Source organism: Palaemon carinicauda, chromosome 12 (genome assembly GCF_036898095.1).
Source record: "Palaemon carinicauda isolate YSFRI2023 chromosome 12, ASM3689809v2, whole genome shotgun sequence".
NCBI lineage: Eukaryota > Metazoa > Arthropoda > Malacostraca > Decapoda > Palaemonidae > Palaemon > Palaemon carinicauda.
The window spans coordinates 9,682,582-9,707,610 of record NC_090736.1 but is presented as its reverse complement, the minus strand read 5'-3'; the positions used below and the strand labels follow the sequence as shown (position 1 = coordinate 9,707,610).

General features: G+C 39.7%; 1 protein-coding gene across 1 annotated transcript in view; it reads right to left on the bottom strand.

The window, feature by feature from the left end:
- Window positions 1-25,029, bottom strand: part of ova (ovaries absent) — a 132,239-nt gene that overhangs the window by 98,395 nt on the left and 8,815 nt on the right. The gene's annotated exons all lie outside the window — the stretch shown is intronic.

Genomic DNA, 25,029 nt, shown 5'->3' with positions numbered 1-25,029 from the left:
GCGTCTGAATTAGCAACGGGATTTTCTTAAATGTGAGAACACGATTTTGTAAAATGTGAAAATAGGATTTTCTAAAATGTGACTACAGGATTTTCTAAAAAGTGTGAGTAGGATTTTCTAAAATGTAAGAATGGGATTTTCTAAAATGTAAGAATGGGATTTTCTAAAATGTAAGAATAGGATTTTCGAAAATGTGAGGACAGAATTTTCTAAAACGTGAGAATAGGATTTTCTAAAATGTGATAACACGATTTTATAAAATGTGTTAATACGATTTTCTAAAATGTGAGGACAGGATTTTCTAAATTGTGACAACAGGATTTTCTAAAATGTGACAACACGATGTTCTAAAATGGGACAACACGATTTTCTAAAATGTGAGGACAGGATTTTCTAAAATGTGACAACCACGATTTTCTAAAATGTGACAACACGATTTTCTAAAAGGTGAGGACAGGATTTTCTAAATTGTGACAACAGGATTTTCTAAAATTAGACAACACGATTTTCTAAAATGTGGAAAACAAGATTCTCTAAAATGTGACAACAGGATTTTCTAAATTGTGACAACAGGATTTTCTAAATTGTGACAACAGGATTTTCTAAATTGTGACAACAGGATTTTCTATAATGAGAGAATAGGATTTTCTAAAATGTGAGAATAGGATTTTCTAAAATGTGACGACAGGATTTTTCTAAAATGTGAGAAGTCTGATTAAGTGGATATTGTCATTTATTTTGTGTTGTATTGCAAAATACAGAGCGTACAAGTGATTTTACCCTATATTAGTTTAATTTAAAAAATGAAAGTATTGTTAAACTCTTGATTATATGTGACAAGAAATACAATAACATAAAGACTTAATACACATTTTTTTTGGAAAAATAAAATCTATTGATAACTAATGTAGAAGATTTATATATAACCTCAATATGAATGATGTAAATATTTGAACACATTATATAAAATAAGGACTACTAAAAATAACTAATTTAATTACCTATTACCTATAGTAAATACTTTGGAGCATTTCCTCTATTATAAGCCAGAACAATACAGAGCTGCTTCGCTTTTAAAGGGTAAATTCTACATATTTTATTGTATTGGAAAACAATTCTAAATTTTCTATAAACAATTTGAAATAAACAATGCAACAGTCCCCATATACAAAATTCCGTATGATCTTCTCTAAGTTAGACAACTCAAAGAGATGCTGATGACAAACGATAACACATATGTGGTTTAAAATGTCCTAAGCAATGTATGAGAAATATGTAGGAGTACGTGTTTTATACAGTGAGATTAATTACCTTTGTAAGAGTACTATGACTGTCATAAATTGCTGTGCGCGATCACTGAACTCTGTTATAGGCGACGTGTGTCAAGTCTAGATTAGGTGACGTGTTGTAAGACTATTGGTGAGAGTATATTTCCATCACAGTAGAGATTTCCACAAAATCTAACAAGTCAGCATATTGACAGAGCAACATTGCATTTACTTGTTCCGAGCGGTAAGCAGTACTACTCGAAGAGTATCGGTCTGTGTAAAAAGTATTCACGAACCTTTTGTAATAAACTGAAGAAAAAAAAAGAAGTTTCCGATGTCTAATTATCCGTCGACATGGGACCAAAGTAATCATGATTAACCATACAGGAGGGTAGTTTGCAATGAAAACGTATTAACAAACGTTTCCAGCTAATGTTTTTTATGTTTAACAGGCTGGCGTAAGTCTTTTTATAGAATATATATATATACATATATATATATATATATATATATATATATATATATATATATATATATATATATACATACATATATATATAAATATATGTATATATACATGTATATATAAATATATGTATATATACATATATATATATATATATATATATATATATATATATATGTGTGTGTATATACATATTTATATGTGTATATACATATATATATGTGTATATATATATATATATGTGTGTGTATATATATACATATAAATATATATATATATATATATATATATATATATATATATATATATATATATATATAAATATATAAATATATATATATATATATATATATATATACACATATGAAATACCTGTTTTGATGATAACGTTTATAAGATATTTTATTTTATTGGCATTTTTTTACTGTTGGAGCCCTTGGGATTATAGCATCTTGCTTTTTCCAACCAGGGTTGTAGCTTAGCTAATAACAATAAAATTATCATTAAAATCAAAAGTGACTAGCTATTGAAGTATTTCTTGTTTCCAATACGGAAAAGAGGAGTTGAAAATACCACAATAAAAAAGTTAACTGAAAAAACGATCTTACCGAGTTTAGAAAAAAAAATCGAAACGAACCTCCTGGGTCATAGGGAGCTTTAAAATAGGTATAATTTTTTTGCCTTTCTGATAACTCACGAAAATACTTCCAAACGTTTCACATCCTTATATGTAACTAGAAAACACTAGGAGTGCAGACCTCCGCCACAGCAGCTAATTTCTCGAAACCAGCTTGCCTTTCCCAAAATCAATTTAGACTTTAAGAGTATTTGCAATGAAAAGTACTAACTTGGGGTTAAGGTTACGTGTAAAGGGTATACAGTTCACAAAAACATATCCATGAATCACTTAAAGCTGACAAGTTTCCTTCATGGAGTTAATCCTTGGATTCCATCTGGTACATGTTTTAAGCTGATGAGAAAAATTCTAGTTTCCTCCAGTTTTATATGACTGAAACGAAATTGATGAGGAAATTTATCATGGGGAAATTCTGGTCTACCATTTTCGTCAGGTGAAAATGATTCATATAAACTTTCTCAGGCTTTTTGGATATTCAGGCTTATGTTTATATCACATCACTTGAGAGAGAGAGAGAGAGAGAGAGAGAGAGAGAGAGAGAGAGAGAGAGAGAGAGAGAGAGAGAGAGAGAGAGAGAGAGCACGTGTACAGATACGAGTAGGAAGGCGTAGAGGCAGGTGAACAAGGACAACAAAGAAGACATTAGGAAAACAAAATTGCAATCTTGACAAAAGGAACAAATATAAAAGACAATTAAGGGTCCTTGTATAAAAGACGAAAATGAGGCAATAAAGCTAAGAAAAAAAATATTAAAAGGATACAATTCACCTCGAGAATAGAGTATTGAAACGAAGATTCTGGTATAATAGGGATCATTAAAGACGAGGAGTTGAAAGCCGTCTGAAGTGACAGGCAATGCCAAAGGCTGTTCGGGAAACCCAAGTCAAGCTACATACGATTATAGGAAACATAGACAAGAGGTCGAACTTTGTGTCTTAAGGGAAAGATAGAGTGGAGAAGAGCAAGAGGACGGCAAAAAAAAAAAAAAAAAGTTTCTAGCCAGCTTACTGGAAGATGTAAATGAGAATGTAACAGCTGGACAAGTTATACAAAGCTAGAGAAAGGACCAGGTGCGAGGCAATTGACAGCTCACGACCAGGGCATGGGACCTAGATAGATAGAGATAGACAGTAGATAGATAAATAAGAGGACGAGAAGCTTGAGAAAGGCTACATGCAAATTAAATAAAAGAACATCCATAATCTTATGGTTTTCATTCCAAATGTATATTATGTAAATGTTTTTAAAAAATACACACTTTCACAAATGCTTTTTGTTTATCCAGGAATGAATTCATAAGGCACAACAATACTGTACCTCCAACTGATAAACATTCTCAAAAGTTATCAATAGATCTCTACCATTTCTCTCAATTGAGACACCTCTATTTTGAGATTCGACACAGCAACTCATTAGCATTATATATATCTAACAAATATCCCAGTATACATCTAAGATGGGGACTGGACATCTTCCAAGCATGGTTATGTAACAATAAAATTCCCATAACCAAAGCAATGTGAACTTCTTATTCAGAAAACGATTTACCAATTATTATTATGATTAGCTAAGGTACAACCCTGGTTGGAAAAGCAAGATGCTATAAGCTCAAGGGCTCCAATAGGGAAAATAGCCCAGTGAGGAAAGGAAATAAGGAAATAAATAAATGATGAGAAAAAACTAACAATACATCATTCTAGAAACAGTAACATCAAAACAGATATGTCATATATAGAGTATAAAAAGGCTTATGTCAGCCTGTTCAACATAAAAACATTTGCTGCAACTTTGAACTTTTTAAGTTCTACTGATTCAAACCCGATTAGGAAGATCATTCTACAACTTGGTCACAGCTGGAATAAAACTTCTAGAATACTGTGTAGTATTGAGCCTCATGATGGAGAAGGCCTGGCTATTATTAACAGCCTGCCTAGTATTACGAACATGATGGAATTGTCCATGAAGATCTGAATGTAAAGGACGGTCAAAGTTATAGAAAATCTTATACAACATGCATAATGAACCAATTGAACAATGGTACCAGAGATTAATATCGAGATCAGGAAAAAGAAATTTAATAGACCGAAGTTTCTGTCCAACAAATTAAGATGAGAATCAGCAGCTGAACACCAAACAGAAGAATAATCATAACAAGGTAGAATGAAAGAATTAAAACACTCCTTAAAAATAGATTGAACACCAAAAATCTTGAAAGACTTACTCAATAAGCCAATTTTTTGTGCAATTGAAGAAGACACAGACTTAATGTGTTTCTCAAAAGTAAATTTGCTGTCAATAATCACATCTAAAATTTTAAGAGAGTCATACAAAGTTAAAGAAACATTATCAATACTCAGATCCGGAAGTTGAGGAGCCACTGTCCTTGACCTACTTACAATCATACTTTGAGTTTTGCACCATGCACTAATTTTAGCTAGATCTCTATTTAGGGATTCGGCAACCCCAGATCTACATTTAAGAGATGGAATTGAGGCAAAGAGAATAGCATCATCTGCATATGCAACAAGCTTGTTTTCTAGGCCAAACCACATGTCAAGTGTAATATATTGTAGTATGAAAAGTAATGGCTCAAGAACACTACCCAGTGGAGCACCAGATATCACATTCCTATACTCACTATGGTGCCCATCAACAACTCCTCTTTGATATCTATTACTTAAAAAATCAATAATAATGCTAAGAAATGACCCACCCAATCCCAAACGTTTGAGTTTGAAGATAAGGGCCTCATGATTAACACAGTCAAAGGCAGCACTAAAATCAAGGCCAATCATACGAACTTCTTGACCACATTCAAGGGATTTCTGTACAGCATTGGAGATTGTAAGAAGGGCATCACATGCTCCAAGGCCTTTACGAAAACCATATTGCAAACTACGGAATAGATAATTACCTTCAGCAAACCTATTAAGACGTTTTGCCAAAAGACGTTAAAAAACTTTAGATAAGATGAGAGTTATGGAAATTGGGTGGTAATCAGCTGGGCTTGAGCAACCACAAACAAATTTACATAGAGGAGTAACATTACCAATTCCCCAACGTGTTAAAAGCTCCTCTTCTTGCTAACTTGCGCAAAAAAAACATAACTTTGGAGCTAAGAAATCTGCTGTCTTTATAGAAAAACAAAGGAAAAATATAATTTGAGTCTACACCTCCATAAGCATCAAGGTCCATCAACAGAGCTTTAATTACTTGAGATCGAAAAGTTAAACTAGTTAGTTTAGCCTCAGGAAAACAGCATAAAGAGTGGGGGTGCATTACCCATTCAGTTGCATCTTCACCTAACCTTGCCTAACCTAAGTTAGTATACAGTGTATATACTTGGTTCTACTTGGCCACAGCCATCATGAAGCACCAGTAAAAAAAAAAAAAAAAATAAATAAAGTTCCATGGCAGTGGTATTCACAAGGTTTTATTCAAACAAAACCCAATTCGCCAGTTACTACTTGGCAAATTACTTTAAATGAATTTGGCGAGATGAAAACTCTGGGTAGTCAGTAATATAAAGGGCTTCTCTCTTTTCAATATGATAACTAAGGTAGTAGGATGGCCAGGACACAGGCCACCTGTTGAGATACTACTGCTAGAGTGTCATGGGGTCCTTTGACTGGCATGACAGTACTACATTGGATCCTTCTCTCTGGTTACTGTTCACTTTCCCTTTGCCTACACAAACACCGAATAGTCTGGCATATTCTTTACAGATTCTACTCTGTCCTCATACCCCTGACAACACTGAGATTACCAAACAATTCTTCTTCACCCAAGAGGTTAACTACTGCACTGCAATTGTTCAGTGGCTACTTTCCTCTTGGTAAGGGTAGAGGACACTCTCTAGCTATGGTAAGCATCTCTTCTGGGAAAAGGAAACTCGAAAATCGCCTCTATACCATGGTCTTCCACTGACTTGGGTTAGAGTTCTCTTGCTTGAGGGTACACTCTGGCACACTATCCTATCTGGTTTCTCTTCTTGTTTTGTTAAAGTTTATAAATGAAATAATTATCATAATGTGGTTATTGTTATTAAAATATTTTATTATTCCTTGTTTCTTTTCTTCTCTAGCCTATTTTCCCTGTTGGGCCCTTAGTCTTAGAGCATCCTGCTTTTCCAACTAGGGTAGTAGCTTAGCAAATAATAATAATAATAATAATAATAATAATAATAATAATAATAATTATTGGCAACAAGTTAATTTATCATGATACTGTATTACCACTAGCAATTTCCTGACTGCTTGTGTTATGTCTCATCCTTTTTATACCATTATTTTTCTGGAAAACCATTTTTTTCCTTACTGTAAAATGATGCTTCATAACATTACGTAACTTAAGAGTGCCGAGTGCTATCTGACTAGGGTTTAAGAAGCTTTCCCTCACTATCATAACCTACGGCCAGCAAGCTCAAAGGGAGATTATGGCAAAGCTTTTCTCTCAAGTGAAAGGTCAGCTTCTACTTAGAGTGCGCTGCGGGTGCTGAGAGGTAACTTGTTAAGTGAACCTCCCTGACCACTGTCTGGCTTCAAATAAGTAAGGCTGGAAATGTTGAATCAACAGTACTCAAAAGTACACATGTTGCTCGTGTGTATCCATCAATGGATCAGCGTACGAAGAAGGAAACAAACTTCCTCTTTGAGGTTCTCTGATCCTGAGATTTTAGGAAGTCTAACTCCAAGGAGGTAAAGGTAAGTGTTCACCTTTAGCCAACCTAAAGAGTTAATGCAGTCGTGATATTAATCAAGTCTCCAACTCAAGGACAATAACCCCTAGATACTAATGCATCACACCAGGAATAAATCCTAGAGTAAAAGTTTCGTCTTGCCAATGCCAACGAACAAAGAAGAGGACATCTATCTTCAACCACGATTGAGATCAATATGAAGAAGGTATAAGTGAGTGGGGGCGGTGCTTCTCCCCGCTACCACTAGTAACCACTGGAACAGTTGATACCTCGTTAAAAGTTTTTATCGCTAAATGCCAACTTGCGGCAGTTTTTTCTCCTATGTAGATTTGTATTTTGAGTAGGAAAGAGTGAACGTTGTATGTATAATTATGGGCTTTTGAAACAATTTCTTTTATTTCTTTTGGGAAAATAAAATTGTTTTAGAATACGAGCATTTCTTTTATTTCTTTTGGGAAAATAAAATTGTTTTAGAATACGAGCATTTTAAGTTACAAGATCGCTCCTGGTATTAATCAAACTCGTAAACCGAGGTACTACTGTAGTTACAGTACCTAGCATTACACTAGTCATCGTGGAACTTATAACAACAAAAAACTTGTTGTTCCTATCTAATATAACACCCGCTGATACTGCAATGTATACAGTATTACTGTAATATAAGTACCATACTATCACTACAGTACAGTTTAACTGCTTCTGTTCAGACAACTCGCAATGTCTGAAAATTCACCGCACACTTAGCCTACATTTACATATTGTAGAGTACAGTAGTAATTCACATACAGTACTATACGGTATAGTTAATAAACAATACTATACATTACTGTAGGACTGCACTGTACTGTATAAAATATATACAATGATATTGCATTTGAGATTAACCAAGTGTACATATTTTATACAAAGACCTCTAACCCTTTTCACACAAAGTTCTACGTAGTCTTAAAGAATGACGCAACTGATGCGTCATCTCTTGTGCAGTACTTTAAGGAATCACATATTTACAGTACATTACCTGGTACATGTAAACACTGGACAGGAGTATGTACTACTGTAAACAAATACATCACTTTTTTACGTGAAAACAAGATTCTGCTCAAAAAGGACCGAAGTGGGAGATGCCCACGAGAGGAGAGAGACTACAAGACTGAGGCCAAATCAGCATGAGATGGGATGTTGTGCTGGGCGGAGAGGGAAATGGCACAAAGCGAGCTAGGTGCAAAAAGTACAGGCTGTTTTAAATCATTGCGCCGCGAGAGTACTTCTCGCGAACCCCCAAATGTGACTTTTTATTCAATAGGGTATATGGTTCTCCAAGTCACGAAAGAGCAAAATCACAAAGAAAAAATCTGCGGATATGGAGGGCTGCCTGTAAAGTAATATATTTAAATATTTCTGTAAATTTTGGGTAACAACCACCTGGAGTATCTGCACCAGAGATTCTTATAGAATACTAGCTGAAACCTCTGATGTCACAATCTCTAAACCGAGCTCTCCCTGAGGTAGGTGAGAGTGGCAAGTGAGTATGGTCAATAATGTCCTATAGCCACGAGGAGATCGTATTTTTTGTCAATCTCTTGACTCTCCCCATGCTAATGAAAAGGTGCTGCAGGTGTGGTCGAGTTGTATGCAAAAGTTTAAGGCAGCTCCTCGGCACCATCACTGGACACAAAGGTAGCTGATTGGGATTGTCAGTTACTGTTCTAAGGCTCACAAATCGTAATGAAGAAAATCTGGAGTTGGAACCGGACAGATTTTGGGTTCTAGGTTCAATCTCCAGAACGAAGAACAAGACCTGTTTCCAGCACTCAGTATGAGACACATTAAAGGAGAGACCATGAAGCTCATTAACCCATTTGGAGGAGAGACTAACGAGAAAGAAAACCGTTTTGGGGGTCAACAGGTACGGTCTGAAGCTAGCCTCAAAAGTTCATATGGTGCCCACAAGGGAGACAACAAGACCTTAATAACATTCCAGGATAGTGGTCTCACATCTGTAAGAGGACAGGACTGCTCAATACCATGAGCACAGCGAGTTCCATCGACAAGTAAGTATCAACTACTTCCATGAGTGAGATTTTTTAGTTTGTCTAAGTAGGAAGTCAGCACTCTTGCAATACAAAAAAGCAGACTACCAGGATTGTCGGTTCTGAATTTGAGTATAGCAACTAACTCAGGAATTAGGCTGGCCGAAACTTGCACCCATAACCAAAAATGGGCATTGTCGTAAGGGAGACCATGCAATTCATTAACCCTTTAGCAGAGGTTAAAGCAAGAGGAACCGTTTTCCAAGTTAGATCACAGTTCGAAGCCCAACCAGCTTACAGACAACATTCTACGAAGTTGGTCTCATTTCCCACGGAGGGCGAGCCTGTTCCGACTCCGCATGACCAAGGACAGCTCTACTGAGGAGGAAATAGCCACCCCTCTCAGTCTAAAGCCTTAGCTTCAGGCTGAACGATAACCTCTACCAACGAGACTGAGTAGAGTTTTTCCTCTCAGAGAAAAAAAAGTAAGAATTTCTCAATTACGGGTAGTGTTGCTACAAGTCGCGAGAACCCCCTTATACAATCCTGACAACACAAGATTGCCTACTTAGCCTGGTGGACACCCTCCAGCCATGAAGTCATAGGAATCCCACTGTTTAATTATAAATCTAAGCATATGGTTGGTGTAACAAGGTCGTGGACGAGACTCGCCTCTGATCAAGATTTGTTACCAATGCCTGCATGTGATCGCAACTCACCATTGGTATGTGATCGTAAACGTGACTTGCCACAGGTGCTCTAACTTGTCATGTATTTTATCTTGTGGGACAGAATGTGATAGCGAGACAGATAGCTAGATTGAGAGTGTGAGCAGGTGTCTACCAATCATCCCTAAAGAGTTAGCTAGTTCAATGGGGTGAGGAGAAAGGCCTATCCTCGCACTGAGCAAGTTTGTGATAGGAAAACATTCTCCTCAGCACTATCTTGCAGATCCTTGAATGGAAGAAGATCTGTTGGTGCCAGAGGTGCAAGTCAGCTTCCTTTGCTACTATATTAGCGCCCACCCTGTTGAGAGCCCTTAGAAAGTAAATGTATTGCCTAAAAAAATGCAGTTCTAACCTGAACAGCTGCTCAGGTCAGTATTTTATAGGATTAATTTACTTTACACCTAGTAATTAACCAATTCGAGGTGTTAGATGTGTCAATCCCGTGAGCACCAGAGGAGAGAATATGACTTGCAAACATTTTCTCTACTGTGCAACTCTTAAAAACATGCGAACCCATAGCAGTTCATCTAGTGTTGCTTCACTGACAGAGAGAACTAGAGGAATTACTAAAATACAGAGACATCGCTAAATAGATAGGCAAAAAAAAAGCATAGGTGGAAAACATTCAGAAGATAATACCGCTAGAGAGTTATGAGGTCTTTTGACTGGCCAGACAGTACTACATTGGATCCTTCTCTCCAGTTACTGTTCACTTTCCCCTTGCCTACACATACACCGAATAGTCTGGCCTATTCTTTACATATCCTCCTCTGTCCTCAAACACCTTACAACACTGAAATTGCCAAAAAATTCTTCACCCAAAGGGTTAACTACTGCACTGTAATTGTTCAGTGGCTACTTTCCTCTTGGTAAGGGTAGAAGAGACTCTTTAGCTACAGTAAGCTGCTCTTCTAGGACACTCCAAAATCAAACCATTGTTCTCTATTCTTAGGTAGTGCCATAGCCTCTGTACCATGGTCTCCCACTGTCTTGGGTTAGAGTTCTCTTGCTTGAGGGTACACAAGGGCACATTATTCTATTTTCTCTTTCGCTTGTTTGTTAGAGTTTTTATAGTTTATATAGGAATTATTTATTTTAATGTTACTGTTCTTAAAATATTTTTCCTTGTTTTCTTTCCTCACTGGGTTATTTTCCCTGTTGGGGCCCCTGGGCTTATAGCATCCTGCTTTTCCTATTAGGGTTATAGCTTAGCAAGTAATAGTAGTAGTAGTAGTAGTAGTAGTAGTAGTAGTAGTAGTAGTAGTAGTAGTAGTAATAATAATAATAATAATAGTAATAATAATAATATCTGATGTGTGTAAATGTTCTGGAGCTCCTCATCTCAGGGTATCAATCCAACATTTACTTACCCAGAAAATAAGTGGCAAGAGCTAAAAAAATTGCAGTTTCTTCGTCCTTGATGAAAAGCTGTTTAACCCATTTCCTCCAGCGGAAGAAAGGAGAACTGTTGAAGTATTCACTGAACTTCTGACCAAACACTTTAACAACTACGTGCTTAAACAAAGGAAAATAGCCCCGTTTTCTTTCATTTGATCATCATCAGCTGATAGCTACTTCCCTGAGGTAAGTAACTAGAATGTGTGAACAATAGTTCGTCCCAAAGAAATGCATGTAAAGGAACCCATTTTCGAGCGGGATCGATCTCAAGCCATGAGTAATGCTGAGAGAATGCTTCACCCTTGTACTAGTGTGTTATACAGTTCCTCAACTTTTCGAGGCATAGTGTCTTAACACACAAGCACACATGTATTCTTGTGGCTTTCTATAAGTCAAATACATGATCAAAATAGTGTATTCAAGAAAAGAGAGTTTAAATACCTAAAGCAATTTGTGTTACACCCGCAAAACTGAATTCTGCATTCCCAAATCGAGCCATCAAAAAGATTTTGAAATCTTTACAGCCTATCCCAAGATTTTCATTTTAATTTTACAAGAAATAGGTTAGTAGGAAAACGTTCAATCCAACGGGATTTCAGAGGAATTTGTTTCAATAAATATTTTCCTAAAATGTAAACACTGGGTAGCATATGCAAGCATAAAAATACTACAGCTATCGCAGGAACAGAGGTTTCTCGTAAGAAAACGACCTTAAGCTCTATGGCTCGAGTGATGTCCATTTACAAGAGGTCATACCATTTATTCTAGATTAGTAACCGCTTCGTGAACGTATGGGGACTAGTCAGACAGTCACTGGCTCAAAGCACAACTGTGTGATAGGGTCGAGGTGTGATTCTGCGTTGCTTTGCGGGACTGGATCACAAACAATGAAAGTGTCTGTTTTAAGTTATTTTCCTGTGAAAGGATACCTTTAATTTTGACACTGCAATCTGGGCTCACTGCAAGCACAGGTGACCAGATGCCTAGAGTTTGCTTGTTCCATTACAAAACTCTCAAGTAGGGTTTTCACCTTTGGCACCGAATTCCATGATAGCTGTGAGCCCAAAAAGCGTCACGACCCCGAATCGCATCCAAGTTCAGGTCGCAAGGTGTTGAGAGATCGCTTGTGTCAAACAACTCACAAGTGAAAGGCTAGCTTTAATCTTTGGCGCCGCAATCCAGGCTTGCTGGGAGACTCAATCACGTTGCAAGCCAAGCTCTCAAAGGGGAGACAGTTTTCTTGCTTCAAGCAAACTCTCCTTGAATCACGTCGCGATGTATTGAGAGATCGCTAGCATTAAGCAATCTCTCAGGTGAAAAGCTGGCCTTCACCTTTGATGCTGCAACCCTAGAATTGCATTGCTAGGTGGTGAAAGATCACGAGTACAAGCAAAACTCAGGCGAAAGAAAAACTTTCCCTATTGCACTGCAATCCAGGGTAGCTGAGAGCTTGGATCTGATGTGAGCCTGGGGCACAAGGCATTAAGAGATTGCATGTTTCAAGCAAACTCCACAGGTGAAAGGCTGGTTTTCACCTTTGGTGCTGTGACATGGGCTCGCTAGAGCTTGAATAGCATAGAGAGGAATTTTGAAATCAGTTGTGCCAAGAAAAACTCTTAGGTGAAAAGAAGCTCTCACCTTGGGGGGCCACGATCAAGGCTCGCTAGACCTTGAATCAATATGCGAGCTTTACTTACAAGGGATTGAGAAATGATTAAATAAAGCAAGACCTTTCAGTGAAAGAAAATAAATTTCACTTTTGGCACCACAATCCAGACATGCTAGAACTTGAATTGTGTTACATGGAAGTGAGAGATCACTTGCATAAATCAAACTCTCAAGTGAAAGCTTGGTATGTTCTCCCAGTACTGTACCTCCGAAGAGGTACAGCACTCTTGGGTTGGAACATGACACCCGAGCTGCCTGGATAGAGGGACACGCTCGGTCGACCCTGAAGAGGCAGCAGTGCTGTACCGCAGGGACACGCTCGGTTGACCCTGAAGAGCCAGCAGAGTGCTGTACCGCAGCAACTGCATCTGCAGAAAACCCGGAAGGGTTGGCAGGCTCAGATGGAGAAAAAGGAAAGCATATCTCTCAAGTGAAAGACTTAACTTCTACTCGAGTGCCTGAGGGCACCAAGAGGTAGCTTGAAATGCTAACCTGATCGAGTACTTTAAGAGGACTGGTCGCAGAGTAACTGCTTCCGATAAGCGAAGTTGAACTCCAAACCTCAGGGATGCAAGATGCTTGTGTGTCCATCAATGATTCTGCAAACAAACAGAACTGATATACTCTCTACAGGATTTCTGATACTAAGACTTCAGAGAAATCCAACACAGGCAGTAGAGGTATACCTCTGGCTACAGTTGCTCACCTTTAACCAACCTAAAAGAGTTAATGGAAATTAGTGTCTAATCAAGTCTCCAACTCTAGGAAAAAAATTCCCAGAGATGCAAGAGTCAACCATTGAATGTGGAAGGAGACATCTGTCTCCAACCACAGCTAAAATCAAAGTGAGGAAGTTGTGAGTAAGAGGGGGAGGTTACTTTCTCCCCATGCCACTGATAACAACGGGAATGATTGACACATTATTATAGGCTAAGCTATAACCCTAGTTTGGAAAGCAAAAGTAAATGGTTTGTGTATTAATGTCTGAACAAGTGCTATTTCTGGAAACTTGAAAGGAAAAAAAATTCAATTTTTCAGGATATACGACTGTCATCATTTCCATTTTCAGCTTCTAATAATACACTCAATGCTTTTTAACATCACCTTGATAATATTAGCCTATTAGTAGATGACACAACATAATACAATATGTACAAACATGATAAACTTGGAAATAATTTGTATTTTTCATAACTAATACAGACTGGTAGCTACTTATTGGGATTATCCTTTTGGCGAAGATGAAACTAGCCATAAGACATTCTAGCAGGATGGAACTACCCTAGCGGTATCAGGGTAGGAGGGTGAGCCGGGGTACCTGGCCATCCCTCTCACACAGACACACCTGTGTAAAGTATTCTGATCACTTTTTTATTGCAGGCTGGACTCATCTGGGGACAGGTGTTGGCAAGACTATTCATATAAATAACTAAAGTTTTGTATTAGTAGGAAAACTACATTTAATTTCCAAATTTATCATTTGTTCCTTCACTTACAAACCTTGCATTATTTATAGGGATGACTCACCCTTAGGAGGGTGGAAGTCCTGACCAACTGGCCGGTCTTAGGCCCGGGGTTTCCCTAAGAGAAAAATCCTGACACCTCGCTAAACCAGGAGTGCAAAGCACAGTTAGCGGCCTGAGCAATTCTGGTAAATGTGTGATTTTAGCAGTGTGACTAGTCTATGGAACATATTCTTGGAAATGTAAGAATCTAAGAAGTTACAAAAGATGTTACCCAATCCCACCTCGCCAGGGGGTATGGGGACGCGACAAGTACATTAATTTATACTAGGTTACACAAGGGAAAAGGTTATACCTGCAGACAGTAGAGGTCAGCTTTGCAGAGTACCCTAGGAGTTGTTGCCCCGAAGAGGGGGGGGAAGATGAAGGAAAGAAAAGAGCCAGTAATTTTTTATCAATCATCCCAGGCTTATCATTGGTTAACTCTACATTCACCATCTGCTACTTGTCCATCAAGGAGCTTGAGGTGTTTTAAACCATTTATTGTGTAGCCATGCTCCTGTGGGTCACGTCACGGTCTTGCAGGAAGGGTGAGGTGAAGGTGTCAGAAACGCTTTTATCTTACCACTGGCATGGCCTGCATCACAAAGCTGCTTCTAAATGTTATGGGCAAATTCCGCCCTAAAACGATATGAGCTCTGGGTCATATCTATGAGGAAGAGAGGGATTCAATGACAGGCATATGGCCACGTGTGGCCAAGTCACGACCGAGATCCTTATGTGCCTCCTTTGACTTTTCTAGGGTTAGCGAAGCAAGCTGAACCTTTGGAGCAAGCTATTATATCTTCCTCGGGGTATGGCCTCAATTTAATCCCTGATGTGAGAGGGAGAAGGACTCAATGATTGGTATATGATCCTGTGGGTCCTAGTCATGATCAAGATCCTGATGAGCGTCCTTTGACCCTCCTAGGGTTGCCGAAACGTACTGAACCCTTGGGGCAAGCTATTGCCTCTTCCTTGAGGTATGGCCCCAAGTTCATCACGATGAGGACGATTTCCTGTCCGGAGGGTTTGAACCTGAGGTTCAAACTATCTGGAAAAAAGTTGGATGTTACTTTGTTCCTAGCTGTGAGTGAGACGTTGAGGGCGACCCATATTATATGCCTACTCTCTTGGTCGAGGGTAACACCGGGAAAAGAGGGCAATACCGGGAGAGATCTGTCCTCAGGATCAGGAGAATATCTGCTTTCCAGGGGTCCTAGGTCTTGGGGGCACCCTGGGACCGAAGGAAGCAACCTGTGTCCCGTTGAGGGACTTAGTTAGGCTTAAACTCTGTGGAGAGTAATGATTGGAAACGAATGAAAAAGTAAATCCTTCCAGTCTGAAGGAGATGCTCGAGGAACGAGTTAAGGTCTTCTGTTGCCCAAGTCTAAGAGCGGGATTCCTCTCTATGGCAATTTTTGGGTTTATTACTGGAATAGCAGCCTCGAGAAGCGAAAAAAACTTACCCGATCCTGCCGCTGGAACATCTAGTCGTAAAGGAAGTCCTTGATGGGTTTTCCGATGTTGTGGTCACGTCACTGGATGTGACGTATCTTAAGCAGATGAGTCTTGCCATTGAGGCAAGTCTGAGGGCTAGCCAAGTCTCTTAATGAGACAAGACTGCTGACAAGACCTGCTCAGTGGCGGGAAGCCATTTTTTCTCGGAGGAATTGTTCTAAGGAGGGAGCCCAACAGGTGAAAGCAGTTTTTCTACCACAGGATGAAGGTTAATGTCTGCTTTCCGAAAGGAGGCCTCTAAACTGAAAATTTTGGAGGAAGTCTCTCGCAGAAGGGGTGGGTTGGATAAAATCCAAACCCGTAGACAATACCCCGAAGGGGAAACTACGTAGGTGGATAAAGTGTTTCCCGCAAACGGGAAAACAGATGAATCACTGCTATCCCCATAGGCAAATCTTCCAGAGGGAAGAAGATCCCTTCCAGGATATTAAGAGACAGTATTATTTGTGCTCTGATCATAGCCCTGAGGACGTGTGGTACTGTATGTGCGGCCCCCCTATTTCTTTGATGCTTCGATAAGAAACATCAAATCCAGAAAAACCAAGATTGCCTCCGTGGAAGAGATTCTCATCTGGCTGCCTCTTTACCAGGACAGTCTCTTGGACGGACCTTGTAGTGAACCAGGGGAAAGTACGATTCCTGGTGCCGAAGGACCTGGGACCCGGCTAGTCCTGAAGAGGGGTAATTAGACGGAGACTGATGCGGTCTTGTCGAACCTGTGGAAGTTTCTACAGGCTGAAAACCATGTCTATAGATATTCGTACTGGATATGACAATCTGGTCTTTCCTTATATTACTCCAATTCTCAGATCGTGGTAAACTCAAGGAGGCATCTCAGAGGAGCTTGAGACTATAAGGATCAGTCAATCGTCCGAATTTTTCAGAGATGGGGTCGATCCTGTACAGGAAGCCATGCACTAACTATATGATTGCAAGAACTTTCCCTCGCATGACAGGATTTTAATGTGAAACTTGTTTCACAATGAGACTAAAACTAGAGACTTCTGACCAAAGAAGCTTGGTGGTATCTTGACGAAACGGGTCTTTCCATGAGACCGGATGTTCCAATCGCAAGGAAAAGGAGACTGGTTCCCATTTCTTAAAGGAAGATTGAAGAGACAACAGAGTATCTCTTGTAGGTTGGATGTGGATTCTGTCACTGGCAAAAAACATGAGGCTAGTATTTCGAGCTCATGGGAGCAGTTTTTCCATTACAGTACTGGAATAAACCTCACTCTAGGATGAGAAATGAAGATATTCCTTTCAAACAACTCCATCAGAAGGGAGAGCTCCAGTTACTGAAGTCATTATCCGAGTTCATGAACAAGACCGAGTCTCATTAAGGGTCGGATAAATACGTTTCCAGGGAAAGGATTTCCCGGATGGAGGTTGAAGGTGCTCACAAGAAGGTCCGAGGGTGTAAAGGCCGACCGAGACCGTGAGTACACAACCTCTGGTATTGTCGTAGGTTACCCATCCTGGGCTGACCTGAATTCTAGCAATTAAGTTGCCACAGCAGTTGCATCACACAGCAATGAATTCAAGTCTCTAAGAAGGAGAGAATGGGGTGGGGCGGTAACCCCATGGGTTTGTGCCACCCAGTACAGGGGGAGGAACAGATCCAAGGGATCTGCCTCCAGCGCCATGTTTGAGATCCAATTTGCTGCAGGAGACTGCCTAACTAGCGCAGTTCCTATCCAAGCAAAGTCAGCTCGCGAGGTAATCCTATACTATAAGGGAAAACAAGGGAGGAGGTAGCAGCCGAAGCAGCAACCTGGTCCTTGAGGCACCTGGCCGGTTAGTCTTTCTGTAATAGGAACGAAGTGTAAATGAAGCATGCATATTCATGAGGGATGAACGTCTGCGAATGTGCCGGATTTGTTGCAGATAGCTGGCTATCTGAATGTAGGTTCTTCGAATCTCGCAGATGAAAAACTTTGGTGACCAAAGAAACCTCGTTTGTGAGACACAAACAAGAATCCAAAGGGTGAGGGGCATCAAGCTTTGTGTTTGTGTATTATCCCAGTCATCGATGGAGTGGTGCAGGTTCAGGTTCACAGAAAGAGAACTGCATTAAACTCCTTCAACTCTACGGGGGGGGGGGGGGGGGGGGGGGAGGGACTACGAAGTCCAGTAAGCCGGGAGAGAGGAGAGGAGACGATCTATGTCATCTAGATAAGAGTGCTCTCCGAAGAGAAGCTCCCACTTATGAAACCCATGTTCCAATGAAAGGTCTCGGACGGAATGGATCATTACAGAGATTTACCTTGGAAGGCAAAGTATCTAGGGCTAAACCATAGATGCTGGAAGTGGTTGTTGACTTTAGCAGAAGCCTAGAGGAGACCAAGCTTAGAGGTGATCACAAACCTCCGAACTTCAAGCAAGCAAAAGGCGAGCTACTATCGCATTAGAAGACGAACAACAAGTTGTCAGATGTCAATCAGAAAACAGCGCAATTAATAAGAAGTCGGAGATCGTCTAGCTGCTGAAAACAGTGATTGTCGAGCTGACAAATCAGAGCACTGGCGACCAGCGAGAAGGGGATCAGCGATAGGTGGTCGCCAAGCTGGCCATCGGGGATCGGAGCTGTAGTTGGTGCTCAGAGATCGGGGATTAGCGATTGGCGAAAGACAAGCAGGTAGTCGGCGATCTGTGGACTATGGGTTCGGTAAAAAGACGATCGGCTGGTTGATGAGCTTGCAATCAGCCATTGGGGGTTGAACAATCAATGATTTGATGATCACCAAACTAGAATCAGTGATCAGCAGTGACGATCGACGATTGGAGAGCTGGAGATCTGCAAAGTAACAATCGGCGATCGACAAAGATGGAGCTCGATGTCCTCGCAATCATGAGCGTCTCGCTCGTGATCGTGAGCGTCTCGCACGGGATTGTGAGCATCTCGCCCGCGTGAGTCTGTCGCTCATGATTGTGAGCGTCTCACTCGTGATCGTGAGGGCCTCCCCAGAGATCGTGAACGTAAGGAACTAGCTCGTGACAGTAAGCGTCCAGCTTATGATCATGAGCACATCGCTCGTGATCGTGAACTTTTCGTTCGTGATAATGAGCGTCTAGCTCATGGTCTGCTCCGAGGAGTGGAAAAGGATGAATCCATTCGCATCGAAGGAACGACCAAAACAGGAGCAACCAACATCATCTACCACAGTAGGCAATTCTCGCTAGCAGGAAAATTGCTGAACAGTGGTTGCGTAGACTCTCCCTTGGAAGGGAAATTCTCAACATCTGGAGGCAAACCTACGGACAGCACTCTCTGTCTCCTTTCAACGAGCTCTATCTTGAATTGTAGGTTGACAAAAGGTGTTGCTTGAGAAATGAGACCAAGGCTTGTTTCTGGGTTCCCCTCAAAGAGATTACCCGAACAAAAGACAGGAATGGAAAAATACAATTTCTGCCACAGGAATGCCCTGAAGGGAGGACCGAACAGGTGAAGGAAGACTTCCGCGGACGGGAGGTAACCAACATCTGTGGGGAATCTGCCTCATAAAGAGAAGTATCTTGTTCGTGATCATGAGCGTACAGTTCATGACCTTGAGTGTCCAGTTCCTGATCTTAGAGTCCAGTTTGTGACCTTGAGCGTCCCGTTCGAGACCTTGAGCATCCAGTTCATGATCATGAGCGTCTAGCTCATGATAGTGAACTTCTAGCTCGTGTGAACATCTTTGAGAAGAGGAGCATCGAGATACTGTAGTGATAACCTTCGATCTCGTGATTCCGAGTGTTTAGCTCACGACTGTGATCGTCTAATAGAAGAGGCCAAGACCGTGATAACCTTCGATCTTGTGATCATGAACGTCTTCTATAAGATGAGCGTCGCGACTGCATGACCTTCGATCTCTCTGTTGATCATTGGAACGTCAAGAACAACGTCCTGAGAGGGGATATTTGGGAAGGACAAGAAGATAATCGGTCTCGTCCTGGCGATCGGCGAGCAGATGGAGAGCTGGCCACGGGTTAACGATCGTTCGTAGGTTCGTGACCTGCAGCGGGTGAACCTTATACATGCAGGCTGGAGCGTTGCGTGTGGGGAGAGAGATTGCAGATCGTTGGGGGACGACCAGATCGGCAGGTGGAGAGAGGACTCGTCGTCAGCAGGAGGCGAGAGGTGGACTTTCTAGACAGCTAAGGCGTCATCTGCAGCAGCAACTGACTTCGCGCTCCAATGTCTGCTTAAAGGCTGAAAAAAAAAAAAAATTAAAAATTGCTCCCATCCAGGGGGGGAGGGGGGAACCCAGCCCGCGGACGGTATAGGTTACCACCCAAGAGGCACTGTCAGCAAAGAGGTCTTCCTTCCGATTAACTCGCGGGGAGCAAGTGACAACATCTGAATGGTGGAGAAAAGAAGACTTCCCCGAGGTGAAGGCTGGACTGCTGCGCAATGGGAGAAGCCACCAACCTAAGGTTGTTTGACACTAAAGGGTGATGAGATCGAAGAGAGGGTTTCTCTGGCCCTGAGAAATGCCACACACGCTAACAATAAAAAAAAAGCAACAATACTCTGCAATGAAAAAAAAAAAAAAAAGTCAAAGGCCAGTAAAACAGTTGAGAGGAGAGAGACGGGATGTTAACACTTTCCGCTTCAAAAGAAAATAGTGATCAGAATACAAAAGTGTGTGTGTAAGATGGATGACCGGGTAACCCAGCTCCCCCATTACCCCCTACCACTTACTAGTGGTAGGGTAGTTCCACCTCGCTAAAAAGTCTAATACTGTAGCTAGTTTCAGCTTCGCCGAAAGGATGATCCCTAAAAATAACGTAAAGTTTGTTAGTGAAGCAACACACACATTATTGGAGGTTTTTGCCAACTCACATTTAAGATTTGATTAGAAGAGGTATGAGGGAAAAAAATATTTATATATATACACATATATACATATGTATATATAATTTATATACATACACATACATGTATATATATATATATATATATATATATATATATATATATATATATATATATATATATATATATATATATATATATATATATATAAATTCAAAGAAGCCATATATATTTTTGATACATTAATGTCTGGATTCTCTTAACGACCTCGGGATCAGAGCCCAAGGCGGAATCACACAAAGAAAAGAGCTTGTGACTGTCCGGGAATCGAACCCTGGTCCGGCAAGCTTGTATAGACAGTGACTACCACTTGTATGTATATATATATATATATATATATATATATATATATATATATATATATATATATATATATATATATATATATATATTTTATATATACATATACACACATGTGTATATATATATATATATATATATATATATATATATATATATATATATATATATATATATATATATATATATATTTTATATATACATATACACACATGTGTATATTTATATATATATATATATATATATATATATATATATAATATATATATATATATATATATATATATATTTTATATATACATATACACACGTGTATATATATATATATATATATATATATATATATATATATATATATATATATATATATATATATATATATATATATATATATATATATATATATATATGTAAATATCACCCACGAACGGCATTTAATACCGAATTCTATCTGGGAATATATATCCACTTGGAATTCATTTTATGGTAACAGCTTCTGGCCGGGTGGAGATTCGAACCCCCCCCCCCTGTGCGGCTTGAAACTATGCCTACAGTGACTCTACCGAGTGAGCTATCTCTCTTGATAGCTCACTCGGTAGAGTCACTGTAGGCATAGTTTCAAGCCGCACAGGTGGGGGTTCGAATCTCCACCCGGCCAGAAGCTGTTACCATAAAATGAATTTCAAGTGGATATATATTCCCAGATAGAATTCGGTATTAAATGCCGTTCGTTGGTAATATTTACATTGATTGAAATCACGTGTGCTTGTGATATATGTTCATATATATATATATATATATATATATATATATATATATATATATATATATATATATATATATATATACATACACGATATATATATATGTATATATATATGTGTGTGTATATATATATATATATATATATATATATATATATATATATATATATATATATACACACATACGAACATACATACGCATATATATATATATATATATATATATATATATATATATATATATATATATATATATATATATATATACTGTATATATATATATAAAATGATACCTCTCAATGCGAAAGTTTCTGCTTACAAAAAATTCAGGGTACGAAAAGCGATACGAAGATTTTTATGCCCCAGTATACGAAAAAATTTTCAGGATACGAAAAGCTTACGAGATCCCAACTCGTGGCTGAGAGTAATTTTAAAAAGCGCGCCCCGCCAGACTTTGAACTTGGGTAAACTCACTTACAGCCTCCCGCTCACCCATTGGTTATCTCCCTACTCAGATGCTAGCTGACGCCATAAGATCCTGCTTTCCGATTGGTCAGCAACTATCCCACCTTGCTTACGCACGGGCGTTCATCTCTCTCTCTCTCTCTTTTCGTTCCGACAGCAGTATCGTTAACATTGACTTCGTGTGCTTTCGCTTGTTTGACGTACTGTAGTGTTAAATACATTCGTAAGCCACGTGTTGTTATTAAACATTCTTTACTGTGTACTGTACTGTATTAGTGTTTACTTCATAGTATATAACATATAGTGTATTATTGAGCTTAATACTGTAGCCATAGGTCCCAAGAATGTTGCCGAAGGAAAGAAGACGATGCTCTCGATGGAGACGAAACTCGAAATCGTGAAAAAGTACGAGTCTGGCATGCGTTTAAGTGTGTTCACCAAGGAGTATGGCCGGAAACCGTCTACGATAGGCACCATCCTGAAGCAGAAGGCTGCCATCAAAGCAGCGACACTTAAGGGCGTCACTATTTTCTCTAACAGGAGAACCCACGTTCATGACGAGATGGAGAGGCTGCTTCTTGTGTGGATCAAAGACAAAGAGATCTCAGGAGACACCATCACTGAGACTACAATTTGCCAGAAGGCCTCCGCCATTTTCGGTGATCTCGTGCGTTCTCAGGCCGAAGAAGGGGCAGGAGAAGGAACATCCCAGCAGGAACCCCCAGAGTTCAAGGCTTCTCGGGGGTGGTTCGGGAATTTAAGAGAAGGACTGGTATTCATTCAGTGGTACGGCATGGGGAGGCAGCCAGCTCGGACACGAAGGCCGCCGAAGCCTTTGTTAAAACGTTTGAAGAGTTGACTGCAGGAAGGCTACAGTTCGCAGTAAGTTTTCAATTGCAACGAAACTGGGCTTTTCTGGAAGAAAATGCCTCATCGGACGTTCATCACGGCGGAGGAGAAGAGGCTACCTGGACATAAGCCTATGAAGGACAGGCTTACCCTTGCTTTTTGCGCAAACGCCAGTGGGGACTGCAAGATAAAGCCCTGCTGGTGTACCATTCTGAAAACCCCAAGCCTTCAAAGCCCACAAATTCATCAAGGAGAACCTTCCCGTGATGTGGAGGGCAAATGCTAAAGCCTGGGTAATGAGACAACTTTTCATTGATTGGGTGAATGTCTGCTTCGGTCCGACTGTCCGAAAATATTTGGAAGAAAAGCGCCTTCCTATGAAATGTCTGCTGGTGTTGGAAAATGCTCCAGCTCACCCTCCTGCCCTCGAGGAATATCTTCTGGCCGAGTATTCCTTCATAAAGGTCCTGTATCTCCCGCCTAACATCAATCCTCTCCTCCAGCCCACGGACCAGCAAGTTATTTCTAATTTCAAAAAATTGTACACAAAGCATCTCTTCCAGACATGTTTCCAAGTCACAAAAATACAAGCCTCACTCTGCGTGAATTCTGGAAAGATCAATTTAATATCGTGATATACCTCAAACTCATCGATCTCGCTTGGCAGGAAGTTTCGAGGCGTACCCTGAACTCATCTTGGAGGAAGCTGTGGCCTGATGTTGTCTCTGCACGAGACTTCAAGGGGTTCGGGAAGCCTGGAGGCGAAGCCGAGATCGTTGACGATCCTGAACCCATTCAGCAGTCTGAGGTGGCTATTTACATGTAAAACGCGACTCACAATACGAAAAAATCAGCACACGAAACCGTACCCTGAACAGATTACTTTCGTATGCTGAGGCATCACTGTATATATATATATATATATATATATATATATATATATATATATATATATATATATATATATATATATATATATATATATATATATGAAAAATTTTAAGTAATTTTTATTTTTCCTAACATACTTACCGAGAATTACCTCTTCGGAGGGTCCTTGGACCTCTCTCAATCTCGACCAAGATTTTCCGTGCTACCCCCCCTATCTCGCTCCCGATAGTTCCTACCCCCGCCGCCAGGATAATTCCTGCGGCCCGGATTAGGGCAGGTCACTGCTTTTCCCGGGTCAGGATCTCATTTAAGTCCTAGGTCGTGAGATGCGAATCATCTCACTCTCTCTCGGTTAAACTCTCGAACCTTTGGCGCGTTGTGATCCCACGTGTTCCCAGTGTACGGACTTGTGTTCCCTAGGTCGATGCCTTTCAGGAGAAAGACTTGGCCTAAGGCTGCTCGCACTCCTTTAATAGCTGGGATTGACATTCCTATTTTATCCCTAAGATACACTAGAAAATCAGCTATGTCAGGGACCGAGGCTTCGAGAGGTCTTATCTGTTTTGTCGCGCACCATTTCGTAAAGGCGGCCCACTTCGCCTGGTAGACTACGGTAGAGGATTTTCTTTTTCTTAGTACCATAACGTACCCACTGAATTCCGTCCCAATTCACGCACTCGGAACATGTGTCCGAGGAGGAACAAACTTTACCCTTGCACGTGGAACAAAGGGAATGCGGGTCCACCTCTGGTTATATATATATATATATACTGTATATATATATATATATATATATATATATATATATATATATATATATATATATATATATATATATATATATATTATATATATATATACATATACATATATATATAGGCTATATACATATATAGATATATATATATATATATATATATATATATATATATATATATATATATATACATATATATACATATACATATACATATATATATAT